General features: G+C 43.2%; 1 protein-coding gene across 5 annotated transcripts in view; it reads left to right on the top strand.

Annotated features, from left to right (window-relative positions):
* The window catches only part of LOC147030326 (integrin beta-1-like), a 74,370-nt gene that overhangs the window by 52,658 nt on the left and 1,961 nt on the right, over positions 1-19,751 (top strand). The gene's annotated exons all lie outside the window — the stretch shown is intronic.

Raw genomic sequence — 19,751 nt, 5'->3', positions numbered from 1 at the left:
TTGTACATTTCATGATTCTTTATTCTTTTTGCTTTTCCTTGTGATGGGTTTTCAAGCATGGAGACTTTTTTGGTTTTACATCGACTCTCGTATTTTTCACGTGGAGGGCTAATGTGCATATTTGGTATGTTTCTGTGATACATATATATATATATATATATATATATATATATATATATATATATATATATATATATATATATATATATACATATATATATATATATATATATATATATATATATATATATTGTCCTGTCCAGGGGGTTTAGCCCCCACCTGGGTGGATGGCTAAAATTCTCCCTTGGAGGGTTACAGCCGAGACTGTCGGAGATTAATGCACGTGGGGGAAAGAAATGCTCCGCGCTTCACCAGGATGGTAGCACAGCACAGGGGTTTTACTCGATCCACACCAGATACACAGACACAAGCAAATGAAATAGAACAAATAATAATTTAATAACAATCATCAAATATGTGCAATGACAATAATTCAAATTGTAATAACTAGTACGTGCCCGTACGTGCGTGGTCGCACGTGCGTGGCCATACGTGCAAAAAAAACAAAAAAAAACTTTCAAACAACCACACAGTCCGTTCCTTCGCTCTCGTAAATGACGACTGGATTGGGGCATTGTGTTTATCTATAAATGCGCAAAAGAAATCGAGAAATTATTAGAATACAGTAAGTCATCACCATCCGGAAGTAGTGCATGCCCGTACGGAATGTTCACATGCATTCCACGAATTATCGCTTGCATTGAAGTAACAACTGCTGTGATACTTACACACACAGAGTTAATTAAAATCCAAATTAAAATCAAGTTTACCTCCCCGTCTTTGCTTGCCATGACATTCACTGCCATTGACCATTGCCACACCTATACCACGGTAACTAAGGCGCCCTTTCCCCATTGGCCACGCCTACGCAGCAACGTATCCTGTCATTGGTTTGGTAAATAAATGGCCGCAGCAATGTGTCTTGTCATTGGTTTGGTAAATAAATGGCCATAACTTGGGAATCACTGGTCCAATTAATATCAAACCTTGAAAAGGCACATACTCAGGTCCCCAGCAATAAACCTGGCAAGTTTCAATTATATCGGACCAGTGGTTGTCGAGAAACAGCGGTCACAGACACACAGACACACACACATTGCTGGAATTATAGAGAGATGAAAGACAAACGTGAGGTAAACTAAATCTAAATGCAATTGAGGCACCTCCACACAGACAAGGGGAACACAAAAGAAAAGAAAGCAATCCTTCCTTTATTCCGGCACTTTGCTTTGGCCAGAGATGGTCTATAGAACGTGCAATTGTTGCGCTTCCTCAGGCATGTGCAAACGTGCCCTCAAAAATGGTGCCTGGCCACTCTCTCACAGCGGGACGAACGTACGTCAGGCAATTTGTGAGTGGGATTCAACATCAAGGTTCAGAGACCCCGTGCAGCTTTCTCGTGCATTGATCGTCCTCACTGACCCGCTGCTTTTCAGAATGGTTTCCGTCCCCTTTAGTTACATACACGAGGCTCGGGGTACGTTTCTCATGACACAACCAAGAGCCAAAGGCCAGCATCTTGCTTCACCACACGAGCCAAAATCACCTCAGCATGAATATGATAACCGTGCAGTCTTCTTCATGCATCAAAGGAAATCCATTTCATCGTGCCCTGATCTTTTACGCCATCTCCTAGCTACATTCTCGTCTTTCGACCACATGCATCCTTTTACTCTGCATTCAACCCATCTTCACACTCCCCTCATGTGTGCGCTCTCCATCTCTCTCGATTACTGCACAACCAACCCTTCTTCTTAGAGGTTAAGCTGAACCAAACTCCTCCTCTGGGGTATGGCCTGCGAGTATGAAACCCGGGAAGGCTGGGCCTCTGCCCCCCTCGGCACATTTTTCTTGTTTGTTATCGTGGTTTTGGTTATAAAAATTCAACTCCTTCATGGTTGACTAGGAAATGCAAAAACGTAGGAATAGTTCACAGCAGGCAATGGTGGTGGTCGTATGGCAGCTTAGCTGTCAGGGTAGCTATCATTTCTTGAAGCACGACTATGTCACTGATGCAGTGCCCCTCTACCAATCGACACACTGGAACTGGTACTCATTTCACCAACCTCGGAAGGATGAGAGGCTGAGTCAACCCCCTGGTGTATTAATTCAGCAGCCGACGGGGCTTGAACTCAGGACCCTAGGATCCCAAGCCACCACCCTAACCACTAAGACAATACCAGGCTATACAGCAGGCAATCAAATACTGGGGGACATTGTCCTTAATCCCTATGTAATTAACACTGCAACACCCCTCATGTGGTGGCACGTAACACTTGAGCTCACAGTTTCCCCACTTCATTACATTGAGATGTCTCCTACACGTCCATAGACCAAACAACTCGATTCAATTCTAAATTCCCAATGAAATTCCTTCATTCCACCCCCCCCACAACCGTAACAATAGATACTTGTCCTTTAAAAGGAGGGACATTCTGTATGTATATATGCTTGTCCTCTGTGTAGGCTGTTGCCACGGTGACGTCCTTGGGTTTTAATCACGGATTGAGTCAGGAATTTTTTGACATGAGCCCCACGCAGGAATTTATTTCTATTTAGCATATATATATATATATTGTTGCGGATTCGCGCCCGCCGGCGTGCGGACGGCCACGTAACTCGAATCGTGGCACGTCGCCCACCGGACGGACAATCCCGTCGTGACCCTCTCGGACTAACGCCGGGAACTAGTCACGGGTGGGCCTTTCGGCCTCACCACGATCGTGCCAATCGCCCCCCCCCCCCCCGCGTTGGATAGGGTTGCTCGCCAAATTCGACCTACCTAAGTACCCACACGGAGGGGAGACCGGGCGATCGCACCTCGCCGCAGGTCGACTTCGGACACGGGCCACTTTAAGCGACCCGTTCCATACTATCGGGATAACCGAGCGGTGTTATCGTCAACCTCGACGGTTCGATTAATTATTGGGCGTATTTAGCCCACGACCAACCCTTTACGTGAAGTAAGATGGAGATTCAATTAGAGAAAAGACGAAGCGAAACGGGAAAACAGTTCAACATAAAGCACATTTATTCCGCGGCAAACGGAAAGCACACATATACAATTATACACCAAAAGCAAATGTAAAAGTGACACGGCAATTCTGCGCAAAAAGCAAATGTAAAAGTGACACGACAATTCTGCACAAAAAGCAAATGTAAAAGAGAAACACAATGCAGATCTACTACCGACTACCGAACACACGGCAACACTTATGCAGTTTTACTTCACAGACGGCGCCGACAACACATATACTCAAAGCAAAAGAAAAAGGGACCACCCTCAACGATGAGGGGGGCAGACGGGCCTGGGGCCGAGACCGCGTCGAGCCTACCCGTCTGGTGATGAGCCGCAAAATGGCGGTGGCGCCCCGACTCCGCGGGCCTCGCTGGCACTGCCTGGAAATGGGGTGGGAACGGGGCCCCCTTCTCACACTATCTCAGCGCGGGGGGAAACAGGAGGGGGTTGTTGATGCTCGGGGGAATGAGGATATCTCGCTGGCTTGGGTCCCGTGACGAGCGTCTCCACCGCGACCTCGGTCGCGTTACCGGCCTCCCCTCTCCGCAGCTCCCCGACTTTGACACGAGCGCCCTCTCGACTGCCTTCACCGCCGCCACAACTCTCCACTCTTCTCAACTCTCCTTGACTGACTGCCTTTTCGGCGAGCGAACGTGGCCCTTTATAGCCCCCGGGGCTTCGCTCCTTCACCTTCGACCCTTCACCTCTGGCTGGCTCCCCATTGGACAGAGGAAAAGTGGGCGTGAATGATTTTTGATCTGCGAATCTGCATATTGCGATTATACTCCGACGCACCTGGAGGCAGGGCCAAATCGCCCCACGCTCGCTGATAGGACGGAACAGAAGTGGGCGTGAATCGTTTTTGATCCCATTTCTTCGGAAAGGCTGGTGTTTTTGCACCCGCTGCTCGGTGCGCGCCCTGCACGAGTCCAGGATCGGCGCCCACAAGCGGCGCGGGAATGGCGGTGATGCGATGGTTGCGAGAGCGAGATGTGACGGCAAGGGTCGCGGCTGTTGTTGTGAAGCGGCGTTGCGGTTTGTGGTTGTTGTGTGATGGCTGTTGAGACGTGGTTGGTGGTGGTTGTGGTGGTAGTAATGGCGGCTGGTCCAAAATAAAGATAGTAAAAGAAAAACGGCTATCCTGAAGGGTCGCAGCCCGAATGAATGACATTTATTCCCTCTAAACAACGGGTTTGGACTAACTACACATATATCTCACCAAAGGGACCTGAATGGTGGTTTGCGAATTTCGTCAACCACAACAACATATATCTATATATATATATATATATATATATATATATATATATATATATATATATATATATATATATATATATATATTATCCCATGCACATGCACGGGATAGCAGTACAACATAGCTGGTAGCAGACGACAGACCGTACACGGGGTATGACAAAAATACGCATTGTGCAAAATGCAAGTGGTACTATGGAACGCCAAGACTTCCCAAACATTGTCGGCATGTCCGCTAAGTGCCACAGCAATTTCATAGGGATCGTGTGACGGTGAGCCGAGTTTTTAGTGTGCAAGCTTAGTATATATATATATATATATATATATATATATATATATATATATATATATATATATATATATATATATATATATATATATATATATATATAAAAAGATATATATATATATATATATATATATATATATATATATATATATATATATATATATATAAAAGATATATATATATATATATATATATATATATATATATATATATATAGCTATAAAAAGATATATATATATATATATATATATATATATATATATATATATATATATATATATATATATATAGCTATATATATATATATATATATATATATATATATATATATATATAGCTATAAAAAGATATATATATATATATATATATATACATACATATACACTGAAACGCAAAAGAAACTTAACACCTTTTAAACCTCCAAATATCAACAATAACACTGCATGTAGTAAATGTGTGAACTTATTTGTGGACAATAGTGTCCTCACTGTCAGACAAAACGGTCACGGATGGTCACTTGAACCTTCACTGTTGATAGCACAGCTTCATGGTGATGGTCACTTCATGGCACAGCTGTTGAACAGCCCTTTTGACTGTCAGTGATTAGCAAAGGGGTACGGGATGATTTTATTGAGCTGCACGTGATGTGTTGATATTGGCTTTAAAAAGGCCAGTGCAAAATGGGCATTTCGATCAACATGCCACGATTGTCAAGGGATCAACGGCAGTGTGCCTTGGGCATACTGCAAGGCGGATTGAGCTACCGTGAGGTGGCACGTCACCTTGGCTGTTCACACCAGACGATATCGGCCCTGGTGGACAGAGACACCCTCCACAACTCTGAGGATGACAGACCTCGATCAGGGAGGCCAAGAGTTACCACTGCAAGGCAGGACAGGCAGATGGTCCTAAGTCAGATGGCTTCAGACATTGAGGACTGAGTGGGACAGAATCCAGCAGCAATCCATCCAAAGACTGGTAGGCAGTATGCGCCGACGATGCACTGCCTGTATCCAAAACAATGGTGGCCACATATGCTATTGAAAGGGGACTGACATTGCACCCTGTGCTGTTCTGTACTGTAGAACAAACTTATGAGATGGTGTTTCTTGGTCAAAAACTTGACATATCATCAATAAAATGCTAATGTTTCAATTAGCAATTGTTGGTTTGTTTTATTTTGAACTGTTACAATTTTATTACATTTCAAACAAGCGGTAAGTTTCTTTTGCGTTTCAGTTTTTATATATATGTATGTATGTGTGTATATATATATATATATATATATATATATATATATATATATATATATATATATATATATATATATATATATATATATATATATAATGACTGTTTTTACAGCCATTTTTCCCTGCTGTGCAGGGGTTGGGCTTTTTCTTAAGGCAATGTTTTATGGCCGGATGCCCTTCCTGACGCCAACCCTGGTCGCCTCTTACGACACACAGGGATATGGTACACCTATTCCAGTGGTGGAGTCTAGGTTTTTGTAGTGAGTATACTGTGATGATCCCCGAATCCCTCCCTGCCTTCGCCACATCTGTGCCGGAGCGACACCCCATAAGCACCACGGCACTAACACATACACTACATGCATCCACACACAATTGAGAGCATTCTACAAGACTGGGTATGTGTTATCAACAAATTATAGCAACACAGACTATAACAGCTAATGACATTTACAGCTGGGAAGATTTAAACGCTTTGGACTGATTTTCTACCGTTTAGTGATCCCTAGTGATTTTCCATGGCTGGAGGATACGAATTAAAACAGTATGTTCACTTGTCTTTCAAACCATTCATTTATTCATTCACTTGCCATTGCAGTTGAAAACCGAATTGCGGCAAGTTTTACAAAGAAAAAAAAATATGACACTATATGACATAAATATTAACATCATCTTCTATTAAAAAGTCCATAAAAAGGGCACAACATCAATTGTATGCAAACATGCAGAGTTTCAAAATATCAATATTAAAAATTCTGGTAAGGTGTAATGTATATAGTCATACATCTATGAAGCCAAGAAGGGATGGATTGTGAAAGTAATATAAATTAAGGTTACAAAAATATTAACATTATATTTGTGATTAGTTCAAAGATAAAATGTCAGTCAGTGATCTTGAAAATCAACGTCTATTCATATTCAAAACTAGAGGGGGAGCACTCGGGAGAGTGCAAAACCTCCGCCGCCAATACTGCTAGGTCACTCAAGTGAACCTGATATCCTATTCATTCAATTTGAAGTCAACAGTGCTCACAGAGTTATAGTTTGCAACTTTCCCTTTTACTTTTAACTTTTACATCCTCAATTCATTCGTCATAACTAGATTCCTTGAGACAGGAATTGATTTTACGTGGGTATATCCACCTGAAGTTACAAAATCAGCCGCAATTATAATTTTGGCATGTTTTTTTTGTTGGAAATCACTTATAACATGCAGAAATGCAAAAAAAAAATCGAAATTTTGTTGAAAAAAAAGTTGCAAAATTTTCTGTTTCTTTTTCTCTAACAATTTTTTTTTGGGGGGGGGGTTGGAAATCACTTAAAACATGTAGAAATGCAAAAACAAAAATTCAAATATTTTTTCAAAATGGTTGCCATAGTGGCCATATTGTACTTTGGACCAAGTCCAAAATCTAATGGCATGATCCTTGGACCATACCTAATCCTCCCCACCAAGTTTCGTCGAAATCCGTCAAGGAATTTTTCCGTAATACTGTTCACAAACAAACAAACAGACAGGGGTGAAAACAGTAACCTCTGTCCACCTTCGATGGCGGAGGTTAATAAGGATCAAGAAGAGCATGAGACTATTGCTAAATCGAGTCGCATAATCTTCATGGGGGTGGGGTAACTAGCTTGGTAGTCGACAAAACTTTCCAAATATGTTTGTACTCAGGCATCTGAGGTGTTCTTTGCCTCCTTGCTTGTATGGCAGAGCAATGGCTTCTCAACCATGTTGTGACATACTTCCTTGGCTCAAAAAGACTTACAGGGGGCCCATGGATGCTGATCGTCATCAAATTACTTACATTGGACAACGACAATGTAGATCTCTTGTCCATGCATACATTGTTCATTCGACTGAAACTCCTTTCACACGCAGCCGTGTTGCAAGGGATGGTCTGCATGCATCGTATGAGAGGTTTTAGGCTTTCAGGCTCACTGTGTGGGTACTCAAGGAAATCTCTCATACCATTAACTGCTTGGTCTTCACAAAGATTGAACCGCCTGCACAGTCGTTTCACTCATGACTCACCATGACTCACTCACCGTGACTATGCCAGGTGTTGATGGCCAGTTGCTTGTGTCCAGAATGCTGAGATCAAGAAGCATTTCACTTTCAAATGAGAGGAACTTCTCCATATTGTTGATCAGACTTTGTAGGAATTGCTTTGCATTGATTGATGTGAGCTTTCCATTTGACTCCAGGGAAACCGATCCAAAATGTCCCGAAGCCTTTGCTTTTAATGCCACCTCCGACATCTCTCCTGGACAGTCTTTGAATGATGCCAGCAATCGGATGGTGTGCTTCAGAAGCTGTTCTGCTCTCAATAGTGTGATTGAATGGGCCTGGAGTTGATGAGACAGGTTTGCAAGTTCCGACAGTACATTGTACACGAGTCCAAGGTCACACAGAAATTCCTTGCTTTGCATACGATGTGCCACACCTCTGTAAGTTTGCCTCTCTTTGCTGTTTCTTGTTTGGTCTCCCGCAGCATTTTCAAAGTATCTGTTGAGTGCTTCATATGATCTCCACACAGCCTTAACAGCACTGAAGCTGCTGGCCACCCATCGCGTATTTAAAACTCTGACAATTTTCTTGACTCGTGAGCCCACTTCTCGTGCTGCTTCCAGAAGTTCACGTGAATTTATATTGGACTGACTGTAGAGATTGTGGATCTTCTCCATGAATGCTTTGAAGTGGTTGATTGACTGAACCTCATCCACAGCATCAGATAAAGCCAGTTCTAAATGGTGGTTCATGCAGTGCCATGTGAAGAGGTTAGGGTACCTTGAAGTCAACCTGGTTGCCACACCAGAATTCTTGCCTAACATGACATTGGCTCCATCAGAAACAAATGAGATCCAGTTCTTTTGAAGCCACTCTTCACTGAAGCCTGCAGCGTCCAAACAGCTCAATATGGCTTCCTCTATACCCTCTGCCTTTTGGCTTTCTAGCTCAACCAGCTCCAGAAACACAAATTCCGGAGTAGCTCCATCTATAGAGGCTTTCACATTTACAGTCATGGCAGATTTGTGGCTGAGAGATGTAGCCTCGTCAATGAAAACAGACAACTTGCTTGAAGAAGACACAATGCTGTTAACAATTTTCTTCTGCATTTCTTTTGCTATGTGTTCTACGATTTTTGTAGAACTGTACCTTGAGTTAACTATCCTTCCATTTGCACGTAGAAATCAACTTTATGAATTCCAATTGTTTATACCGCAGATTTGCACGTTGGCTGATATTTACCTAACTTTCTGTTCCTCCATTCTAACCAAGGATGCTGGTTTTTAAATTCCATAGCCTGACTCTCAGTCCACAAGGCTGGCCAGGAGTTCTCATCTAGAAAGGAACAAGGAGATACAGTGTGATCATAGCATTGTATTCTGTTGATTACTGGACCCACACACAAACACGCACACACGTTTTCTTGTGGCGGATTTTTCTCTTCAGATCAATATTAATCCACAGGAGGGGAGTCGCTCGTTTTTGCACGCCGATGGAACTGTTGGAGACTGGAATAGTCTGAATGCATAAGGTGTCAGAACCCCCAATGTTGACACTTCCAAGATTGCTTTGTGCGGCCAGTTTGCATGTAATCACCAGCTTCAAGTGCACGAGTCTTCAGCATTGAAGTTAAGCACTAAATTGGATGAATTTTCTTTTTTTTTTTAAATAATGAGCTATGGTGTGAACAATAGCACTATGAGGATGAGGCATAGGCCTAAGCCAAACTCAAGGGAAGGCAATAGCACACTAGGCATAATAGTCATCTTCATGGGCCAATCAATGGTTCACAGCGAACTGAGAATATTATTGCCTGGACCTGGAAAAAAAAAAAAAATATATATATATATATATATATATATATATATATATATATATATATATATATATATATATATATATATATATATATATATAAAAATCCGAAAACAGAATTCAAAAATAACTTTCCGTTCGTTCGTCAGAGCCGTTTGAGTGAATTTGCATATTTTTCCACCGCTGCCTTTAAAATCTCTAATTTAATCATTGCAAGTCACAGAGCTTAGTGGAACTCCTTATTTTGTCAGTCTATCCTTCCTCTATGTCCTCACAGGTGGATTAAAGCACACACAGGTGGATTACATCTTAAGCAGGAGATGCAACCTGAAAGAGATTAGTTACTGTAAGGTGGTGGCAGGGGAGAGTGTAGCTCGACAGCATCGATTGGTGGTCTGTAGGATGACTTTAGAGGTGAGGTTGAGGAAGAGAGTGAGGGCTGAACCAAGGACCAGATGGTGGAAGCTGAAGGAGGAAGACTGTTGCGTGAAATTTAGGGAGGAGGTGAGACAGGCGTTGGATGGTGGTAAAGATGGGTGGGATGATTGGGCAACTACAGCAGAAGTGGTGAGGGAGATAGCTAGGAAGGTACTTGGTGTGACATCTGGACAGAGGAAGGAAGATAAGGAGACTTGGTGGTGGAACGAGGAAGTACAGGAAAGTATAAGGAAGAAGGGGTTGGCGAAAAGGAAGTGGGATAGTCAGAGAGATGAAGAAAGTATGCAGGAGTACAAGGAGTGGCGGCGAAAGGCAAAAAGAGAGGTGGCAAAGGCCAGGGAAAAGGCATATGACGAGCTGTATGAGAAGTTGGATACAAAAGAAGGGGAAAAGGATTTATACCGATTGGCAAGACAGAGGGACCGAGCTGGGAAGGATGTGCTGCAGGTTCAGGTGATAAAGGACGCAAATGGGAATGTGCTGACGAGCGAGGAGAGTGTGTTGAGAAGGTGGATGGAGTACTTTGAGGAGCTGCTGAATGAAGAAAATGAGAGAGAGAGAGAGAGAGAGAGAGAGAGAGAGAGAGAGAGAGAGAGAGAGAGAGAGAGAGAGAGAGAGAGAGAGAGAGAGAGAGAGAGAGAGAGAGAGAGAGAGAGAGAGAGAGAGAGAGAGAGAGAGAGAGAGAGAGAGAGAGTTGGAAGAGGTGGAGATAGTGAATCTGGAAGTGGGGTGGATCAGTAAGGATGAAGTGAGGACTGCTATGAAGAAGATGAAAAGCGGAAAGTCGGTTGGCCCAGATGGTATACCAGTGGAGGCATGGAAGTGCTTAGGAGAGATGGCAGTGGGGTTGTTAACCAGATTGTTTAATAAAGTCTTGGAAAGTGAGAGGATGCCGGAGGAATGGAGATCAAGTGTACTGGTTCCGATTTTCAAGAATAAGGGTGATGTGCAGAGCTGTGGAAATTACAGAGGGATAAAGTTGTTAAGCCACACCATGAAGGTGTGGGAAAGAGTAGTGGAAGCTCGGTTGAGAGGAGATGTGATGATCTGTGAGCAGCAATATGGGTTTATGCCAGGAAAGAGCACCACTGATGCAATGTTTGTTTTGAGAAAGTTGATGGAGAAGTATAGGGAAGGCCAGAAGGAGTTACATTGTGTGTTTGTGGATTTAGAGAAAGCTTATGATAGGGTGCCAAGAGAGGAGTTGTGGAATTGTATGAGGAAGTCGGGAGTGGTGGAGAAGTATGTGAGGATCGTGCAGGATATGTATGAGGACAGTGTGACAGCGGTGAGGTGTGCAGTAGGAATGACGGACCGGTTTAAGGTAAAAGTGGGATTGCACCAAGGATCGACTCTGAGCCCTTTCCTGTTTGCAATGGTGATGGACAGGTTGACGGACGAGATCAGACTGGAGTCTCCATGGACTATGATGTTCGTGGATGACATCATGATCTGTAGGGAGAGTAGGGAGCAGGCTGAGGCGAGCCTTGAGAGGTGGAGGTACGCACTGGAGAGAAGGGGAATGATAGTCAGTCGGAGTAAGACGGAGTACATGTGCTTATATGAGAGGGAGGGTGGTGGTATGGTGCGGTTGCAAGGAGTTGAGGTGGGGAAGGTGGATGAGTTTAAATACTTGGGATCAACTGTCCAAAGTAACGGAGAGTGTGGGAGAGAAGTGAAAAAGAAAGTGCAGGCAGGATGGAGTGGCTGGAGAAGAGTTGCAGGAGTGATTTGTGACAGAAGGGTAGCTGCAAGAGTGAAGGGGAAAGTATATAAGATGGTAGTGAGACCAGCTATGTTGTATGGTTTGGAGGCGGTGGCGCTAACAAAAAGACAGGAAGCGGAGCTGGAGGTGGCAGAGTTAAAGATGCTGCGATTCTCGTTGGGAGTGACGAGGATGGACAGGATAAGAAATGAGTATATTAGAGGGACAGCGCAGGTAGGACGGTTGGGAGACAAAGAGAGAGAGGCGAGATTGAGATGGTTTGGACATGTGCACAGGAGGGAAGCGGAGTATATCGGGAGAAGGATGTTGAAGATGGAGCCGCTAGGCAAGAGGAGAAGAGGAAGGCCAAAGAAGAGGTTCATGGATGCGGTGAGGGCGGACATGCGGGTGGTTGGAGTGTCAATGGAAGATGTGGAGGATAGAGCGAAATGGAGACGGTTGATCCGCTGTGGCGACCCCTAACGGGAGCTAGCCGAAAGAAGAAGAAGATCCTTCCTCTATGTCCTCGTGCCGACAGAAAAATTATTCGGATGATGGTGGAAGAGAAATTCCTTCCGGAATGTTATTTTCCCCATTACGAAATGCAAGCCGCGGGTAAACTGCAAAACATAAGCCGTTTTTAATCGGATTTTCGAGGTAATCTCATTACCACCCTATAGATACTGATAAATCCAAAAACAGATTGAAAATTTTTCGTTGCCTTCGATGGCGAGGCGCCGAAATGTACGCGGCCCGCCAACAATCCTTTTTTTCTGTAATTTAATCATCACAAGTCCGACAACCTAATGATACCCCTCGTTTCGTAGGTCAATACCTCACCTACCTCCAAATACCGATGAAAAATTATTTACATTAACCACCGCTAAAGGGAATTAATCAGTGCATTTTATTTCCTGTTCTCAAAGTACCCAAAGCTGCTTTAGTCGCCAAAATACCAAAAATCCTCCGATTTTCACCTGGTTTTCTACGTTGGGATTTAGCCGATGGCTATCGACTGCAAAATCTGAAAACACAATTCCAAAATATCTTTCCGTTCGTTTGTGAGAGCCGGTAGAGTGAAACTGCATCACAGCCATAAGGCCTAACGTTAATTGAATAGGCCAGCGGCGCGAAGTCCTTTATTCGCTCATAACTCGACAACACAAAGTCACACAAATTCAACACACACATCATCATGCAGGTAACAACGTCAGGCATCCGGCGATATCACTTATAAAGGTGAAAGAAGCCATTTTGGTCGCTAAAGGGGCCCCAAACCGTTGCGGCCTACAACTATCCTAGGCGTGACGCTCTGGGCCGCGAATTCTTTCAACACTCATAAAATGACGATACAAATTCCGAAAACGTCCAAACATATCTCAAAATGTTCAGGTAGTTTTCCCTCCTCCCTGAGCTTGCCTTAGGATAGACCAATAATTCATTGGCCAATCCCCCCCTCTATTTAAAGAGATTAACTAATTTGTATGCGACTTTCACTTACCAGGTGTAGCGTTAGCATCAGGCTGCTCCTTTTCTGTAGTTTCTGTAGTGTCATCCGAAGCGGCAGTAACTTCAGCTTACGAAAACACTCAAAGAGTGTAGTTTGCTTTCTTTTCATAATGTTAGCTAATTAAAAACTTGCAACGCTAGCTACTGTCAAACACGTGTTCATCGTTGGTCGGTGTGCGTGAGCGTGAGGTCAGGTCTAGGTCACGTGTCACAGCCAGTGAGCCACCGCGTTTCACACTTTGTAACAGCACCGCACTGGAGTGGGGATGAATTTTATGAATGGACATGAATGAAGTAGATGGCTTCCCCTGCAAGGCTTATTTTATTGCAGTTATACTCTACCCAGTATGTGGGAACAAAATCAATTAACTGAAAGTTCTGTCACAAAACTATATCATTACGTATCCTTGCGCAGTTGTAAGTGGGTGTACGGAAATCCTGGAGCTTTCTTAGTGGGTATATGGTGTATACCTGTGTATCACGTAAACTACACCACTGACCTATTCTAACCGGGGAATACACCGGGACCAGTACACTGGTACTCACTTCGCCGACCTTGGAAGGATGAGAGGCTGAGTCAACCCCCTGGTGTTAATTTAGCAGCCAACAGGGCTTGAACTCAGGACCCTGGGATCCCAAGCCGCCAACCTAACCACTAAGCCAACACCAGGCTACATATATACACACATACAGTATATTATATATATATATATATATATATATATATATATATATATATATATATATATATATATATATATATATATATATATATATATATATATATATATATATATATATATATATATATATATATATATATATATATATATATATATATATATATATATATATATATATATAAATAAACACACACAGGGTGTCTTTTGAGGTATTCATTATAATTTCTTGATTAAAACTTGAGCACACACAACTATTCAGTTGAAACTGATATGGAACAGTTAGAGTAGCACGACCTAACCTGTCCACCTTTTTGATACTTCAACTATGGCAAAACATCGGTTGCATTCAACTTACCTACAAAAAGATGGTACTCCTCCACATTTTTCACAAAGTTTCCATGATTTCCTTGATGCAATGTTCCCCAACAAATGCATCAGTCACAGTGGGACCCATTGCTTGACCCCCAAGATACCCAGTCCTCACTCCCTGTGACATTTATTGAGGGTCTATCAAGGATTATGCCAAGGATTTTGGATTTTTTACCCTCGCCAGAGGAGAAGGTATTGCATTTGGGTCTGTTTGTTTGTTTGCACAGAACTTTCGTGTTTTGCTCTGCAACTGCTTGTCAGATTGAGACGAAATTTTCACTATTGGTGCGACTACTCATGTAGAATGTTTTAATGAGAATTATGAAGTCATAGGTCACGTGGTGTGGCAGCCATATTGGAAGAACAGAAAAACTTTGGACCACTGTATCTCTGAAACCCCACCAAGGAAAAAATTGAAACTCGGCAAATAGCAAGAACTCCTCATGGGGAATGGGTGTGATTTTTTTTTATGACATCATGGGTGCTCTCATTATGACATCATAATTGCATATGTAGAACGCCACATCCGATCAGTTTGAAAATTTTGAGGGTCACCTCGGGATAAAATGGTCCACAGAAAATAAATTCATGATGTGATTCGGCAGCCATATTGTTTTTTTGTTTTTTTTCAAACATTCAAAAATCTTCTCTGAAGTGGCTGAACAAATTGAGGTGAAACTTTACACGTATGACCAACTGTCCATGAGGAACAAAAGGTTCACACATGATATCATAGGTCACATGGTTTGGCAGCCATATTGGATTTACCCTAAAACATAAAAATACACCACTCAAAAGAAGTCCTGGAGAGGGTCTGCAATCTTGATTGCTCTTTTTCTTGTGAATTTATCAAGGTTTTTGAGGGCTTATGCCACACAACTACAATCATTGGAAGAACTACGAGATTGCATCACCAATGCTGTTCAGAGCATATTCCCTGGAATTTGTCCAAAAGTTCAGGATAATTTTGCTAAATGTCTCCAGACGTGTATTGATTTCACTCCCAGACAGCTCGCCAAACCCTTAGGCACCCCCCACTCTTCCTTAGTCATGATATTATATCCCAACAATACCTGAACCTATGTCAAGCCCACACCTTCTCTTGCAGCTCTTCTACGAGCCTCGACTTTGAATACAAAAAGAGAAGGTGGACATGTGTGCTTGTTTTTAATCACTCTGGGTACCTCTAAGCAGGACACAATCTATGGGACACCTTGTGTATACGAGACATATATATATATAATTTTTTTTTATACATACATACATACATACATACACACACTCATACACACACGATGCAATCTGTGGGACACGTGTGTGTATACATATATATTGTTGTGGGCTGGGGGTCTGGCGGAGAATAACCACTAGGTGGGGGAAACTATGTCGATTCCCACCAGACTCCCCGGAATTGTAGGCCGTCGCTCACAGATAATTCCGTGACGCGGCGGGTTGCTTAACCGACAGTGGACGCCAATACCTCAACCGCGAGGCATAGGGTCCTCCTGTCTAGAATCAAGTTACCTAATTAACCACGTAGTTTCGACTACCGGGGAACCACGCCCTCGGTACGTCTTGCCCAAACCGGATCACTCTACCAACTACTGACTACCTTTCCGGATCGGATGCAGCCGAGCGACACTGCCAAGGACGTACCAACTAGAAGGAACGGATTGTTGGGAATAAAGACCCAGCTAAACTCAGATTAGAACCATGCTGGATCAATGGAGGAAAAGATAAAGACGAGCTGGGAACATTTCTACAATTATTTATTTACAATAATAAGCGGGGAAAAGCATGTGGCACAACAAAAAGGTTTATTCGGTAAGTAATGCAGGGGAAAGGTGAGAGGTGTGGTGCGGCAATTTTAGAAGCAACTTAGAAAAGCGGACACAGTGCAGACTTGACGCGAGATTAATAAAAGCAATAATTACAACAATAAAGATCTTACACAGGCTTATCTAACAGACAGGTGCCAACACTCTCACACACTCAGACAAAATAAACCCAATGAAAAAGGGGACCTTTTTCAGCCAGGAAGGGAGGGAGTTGAGGTCACAGTTTTTGGTACCTGAGCGTTTTGAGGGAAGGTTCGCTCCGTGGTGCGGTACCCGACAAAAGCTGCGCAGTTTGGTCCACCGCCGCACATGTGGTAATCGTGTCTGGCGGAGTCCAAAGAGGCGAGGGATGAGCAGTAGGCAGGACCAGATTAGAGGCTTGGTCTTGGTTCGTACTTTATAGATCACGGAGTTTGGGGTGGAGCCATGGCGAAGCCGATATCATTGTCTGTCCCGATTGGACCGGGCCTTCATGTGGTCCGCCTTTCTGGGCGAGGTTTCGGCCAGACACTGGGAAGGACCGCCCACACCGCCGTGTCTGGGTTTGGGAAGGTGAATGGTGGCGCAGCTACTATAACGAACCTCGGGATTGTGCCTCAGAAAACGAGTCTCTGTAGACATCGGGTAGACGGTGGAAGCGCTTGTCCAGCCCAAAGTGCCCGTTGGGATTTGGGCTCAAGAGACGAGACGAGGGTAGCAAGTGAGATGAAGGTACCGTGGATCATATAAAAGGGGGAATAAAATAAAAGGGGAAAAAGGATTTATTAATCCTAACTCGAGCCAATCGCAACGCACCCACGTGTCTTCCCACTACACACAAGGAAGGGGTCTATCTGCACGTATACTAATGGCATAACTAACTCGGGACAACTGTATGTTGTATGCACACGGTTCCGAGAACCGTAACAAAATGTATATATATATATATATATATATATATATATATATATATATATATATATATATATATATATATATATATTGTGGGTAAGTTGGAGTGTTGAAGTTTTAGTCTGTGAAATGGTTTTAGTCTGCCAGCATGGTTTTAGTCTGTGAAACACTCCATGGATTTAGAGCCCTTCATGGCAAGGCCAGTCCCTCCCCACCTCCTCTTTGGGGAAAGAATGATTGATTCCTTTGTTGGGGTGAAGGGGTGTACAGGAAGGACTGAATTTGCCAGAAAGGCTTATAATTTACTCGCTGAGGTACCTGGTGTTGCCTTGGATAAATTTCACATTATTTCCCCAGTTTAAATTAAATAACGTTTAAGATAAAAGGCTTTTTCTGAGGAGAATGTCTTTCTTGCAATGTTTCCGTTGCTCTGGCTGTTGCATGTCGTTCACGGTCAACTTAATTTTGTGATTAGCTTTCTTGTGAGCTTTTCTGCTTTCGGGCTTCTTTGTTTTTTCTTTCTGGCTGCTGATACAGATATGCCCAAACTTGCCTGTTTCTTGGTGACATGGTAAAGTTGTTGGTATTTTAGAAACTGAAAAAAAAAAAAACATTGCCACATTAACCTCCTGTTTCAACCATTACAAACATGACGGGACCTGATGTGGCAGAAAATGACGGGACCGATTTTTGGAAAAAAATGCATCAAAATCTGGAATTGCACCAAATCCAACATTTGTTCATGTTGCAGGTACAGTCAAATGCAGTGTCGTTGCAGATCCCGTGCGCTACACACTCCTTTCTTGGTAGCTCCAGATTAAATGGTTTGCGCTTGCATAAAGGACAGCCAAACAGCAGGCCAAAATATATGTATATATATATATATATATATATATATGAATGTATATACAAAAGCCTGGTGTTGGCTTAGTGGTTAGGGTGGCGGCTTGGGATCCCAGTGTCCTGAGTTCAAACCCCGTTGGCTGCTGAATTAACACCAGGGGGTTGACTCAGCCTGTCATCCTTCCGAGGTCGGCGAAATGAGTACCAGTGTACTGGTCCCGGTGTATGCCCCGGTTAGAATAGGTGTACCATATCCCTGTGTGTCGTAAGAGGCGACCAGGGTTGGCGTCAGGAAGGGCATCCGGCCATAAAACATTGCCTCACAAAAAGCCAAACCCCTGCACAGCAGGGAAAAATGGCTGTAAAAACGGTCAATGTATATACAAACATACAATTGACCCATCCCACACTCCTCCGACCGAAGAAGCTGCATAAAGCAGCCCAAGAAGACCTACACAAAGTAAGTGCAATGCTGTTTCGAACTATTCCCAGAGTTCCTCAACAACTATAAAAACGTTCACACATAGTACACACATGAGAATCCCAATGCTATACACCCCCTCAGCTACTGAACCAGTTTCATCACTTATTGGCGAATCATCAGCGATAGCGTAGACAGCAATGCATACCAATGAGGCTCCCAAGCATGCACTACGTGCAAACGTCAAAAGCATTCACCAATAGGTCTTCTCAGGTTGCTTTGTGCAGCTTCTTCGGCTGGAGGAGTGGGGGAGGGGTCAATTGTTTATATAATCCTAGCCACCTGCGTTTAGTTGATTAAGTGAGAGCTGATTGGCTATTCCCTCCATTCACAGGTGAGAGATGTAGGTGAGTCTTTCTAAAGAGATATATATATATATATATATATATATATATATATATATATATATATATATATATATATATATATATATATATATATATATATATATATATATATATATATATATATATATATATATATATAAGCATTGTTGCGGGCCGGAGGTCCGGTGGCGAGAACGACCACGAGGTGGGGAAAGTTACGTCGATTCCCACCGGACTCTCCGGAATTGTAGGCCGTCCCTCTCGGATAACTCCATGAGGCAGAAGGTCGCTTAACCGACAGTGGACGCCAATACCTCCACCGCGTAGCGTAGGGTCTTTTCGTCGAGAACCAATTTACCGAAATAACCACGCGGTGTCGTCTACCAGGGAACCACGCCCTCGGCACGTCTTGCTCGAACCAGGTCACTCTACCGACTGCGGTAGAGTTCCAACTACCGACTACCAACTCCGGTTCGGGTGCAGTCAAGCGGAACCGCCAAAACCGTGCCGGCTCGGATGAGCAGATTAACGGGAACAAAGACCCGGCTAAAACTCAGATCCAAACCATGCTGAACCAATGAAAGAAAGGACGGAAACGAACTGGGAACATTTCTACAATAATTTATTTATAATAAACGGGGGAATTTATGTGGCACAGAAACAGGTTTATTGGGGTGTTATGCAGGAGAAAGAAAGAAGATGTAGTGCGACAATTTACAGCAACTTACAGCAACTTAACAAAAGAAGACACAGAGCAAACTTACATGCGAATTATACAGGCAAGATTTACAATGATCGAAAACACTTATACAGTTTCTACTTATTAGACTGGCGCCACACACTCAGACACACACTCGGACAAAATAAACCCAGTTGAAGGCAAAGGACTTTTGCAGCCAGGGATGGAGGCGGGCTGAGGTCGCAGTTCTTTCGAGTATCTGAGTCTCGGGGAAAGGAATGCTCC

Source organism: Eptatretus burgeri, chromosome 3 (genome assembly GCF_056783735.1).
Source record: "Eptatretus burgeri isolate ZD-2024b chromosome 3, Ebu_testis_v1, whole genome shotgun sequence".
In the NCBI taxonomy this organism is placed as follows: Eukaryota; Metazoa; Chordata; class Myxini; order Myxiniformes; family Myxinidae; genus Eptatretus; species Eptatretus burgeri.
The sequence above is the reverse complement of the archived record's forward strand: the minus strand, read 5'-3'. Positions and strand labels throughout refer to the sequence as shown.